At 35.5% G+C, this 1,595-nt stretch overlaps 1 non-coding gene across 1 annotated transcript; it reads right to left on the bottom strand.

Moving 5' to 3' along the window:
* Nucleotides 1-339: 339 nt before the first annotated feature.
* LOC122149825 lies at nt 340-447 on the bottom strand. Its single transcript, XR_006163352.1, has one exon. It is a non-coding gene; the product is annotated as a U6 spliceosomal RNA (small nuclear RNA).
* Nucleotides 448-1,595: the final 1,148 nt, after the last annotated feature.

Below are 1,595 nucleotides of genomic sequence, written 5' to 3'. Positions count from 1 at the left end.
CAGCCACTCCTTGGAAGGAAGATGGGGCAATCTACTTCTGTAGTGATACTGCCTCAGAAACCCAAGGAGGGGTCGCTATGAGTCGGGGCCAACTTGACAGCATATAACAACAACAACAACATGGTGTGAGGTACAGATCTTGTTTCATTTTTCTGCAAATGGATATCCAGTTTTGCCAGCACCATTTGTTAAGGAGACAATCTCTTTCCCACTTGATGGATTTCAGCCCTTTGCCAAAAATCAGCTAACCATAGGTCGATAGATCTATTTCTGAGTTCTCAATTTTTTTCCATTGGTCTATATGTCTATCATTGTACCAATACCAGGCAGTTTTGACTGAAAAATATGGAATGCTTCACAAATTTGAGTGTCATCCTTGTGCAGGGGCCATTCTAATCTTCTCTGTATTGTTCCAATTTTTAGTATATGTGTTGCCAAAGCGAGCACCTATTTTTTAGTTTTTTGGGGACTGCCACAATGTACTCCACAATGGCTGTACCATTTTGCATTCCCACCAGAAGTGAGTAAAGTTTCCAACCTACATTCTCACTAATATTTGTTGCTTTCTATTTTCTATCTTAGTGGTCCTAGTGGGAGTGAAATGGTATCTTATTGTGGTTTTGATTTGCGTCTGTCTGATAGTTAATGATGCTGTGTATTTCATGTGTTTGGTGACTTTTTGAATGTCCTCTTTGGTGAAATGTCTATTCAAGACCTTTGACTATTTTATAGGAGCTCTGGTGGTGTAGTGTCTAAGACATTTGACTGCTAACCAGAAGGCTAGAGATTCAAACCCACCAGCCACTCCTCAGAAGAAAGGTTGGGCAATCTACTTCCATAGTGATACTGCCTTGGAAACCCAAGGAGGGGTCGCTATGAGTCGGGTCCAACTCCATGGCAGTGAATTTTTTTTTTTAATCATTTCATGATTTGGTTATATGTCTTTTAGTTGTTAAATTGTTGATATTATAATAGTTATATAGATATTAGATTCTTATTGGATATATGGTTCCTGAAGATATTCTCCCAGTTGATAGCTTAACTTTTCATTTTTTTGTAGTCTTTTGATGAACAAAAGTTTTAAATTTTTATGAGGTTCTGTTTATTTATTTTGTCCTTTGCTGTTTGTGCTTTTGTCATTAGATAATCCATTGCTAAAAGCTAGTCCCAGCAGCATTACTCTTGCATTTTCTTCTAAAAACCTTCTGGTTTGAGTTTGTGTATTTATGTCCTTAGTCCACTTTGAATTTGTTTTTGTGTATAATGTGAGATATAGATCCTATTTAATTTTTCTGTATGTGGAAATCCAATTTTTCAAATACCATTTGTTAAACAATTTATTAATAATAAACAGACATTTATTGAAGAAAACTCTATTTTCTCCATCAAATTAACTTAGCACTCTTGTCAAAAATCAGTTGACCATAGACGTGTGGGTTTATTTTTGGACTCTCTATTGTATTCCATTTGGCCTATGAGTCTACTGCTAAACCAATACCAGGATGTTTTGATTATTGTAGCTATATCGTATCTTTTAAAATCAAGAAGTATTACTCCTCCTACTTTGTTCTTATCTTTAAGTATTGTTTTAACTA

The sequence above is a fragment of the Orycteropus afer genome, unplaced genomic scaffold (assembly GCF_000298275.1).
Source record: "Orycteropus afer afer isolate SDZICR_OR568_19922 unplaced genomic scaffold, OryAfe1.0 scaffold00050, whole genome shotgun sequence".
Taxonomy (NCBI): domain Eukaryota; kingdom Metazoa; phylum Chordata; class Mammalia; order Tubulidentata; family Orycteropodidae; genus Orycteropus; species Orycteropus afer.
Note: the sequence above shows the minus strand (reverse complement) of the source record. Positions and strands in the feature narration are given on the sequence as shown.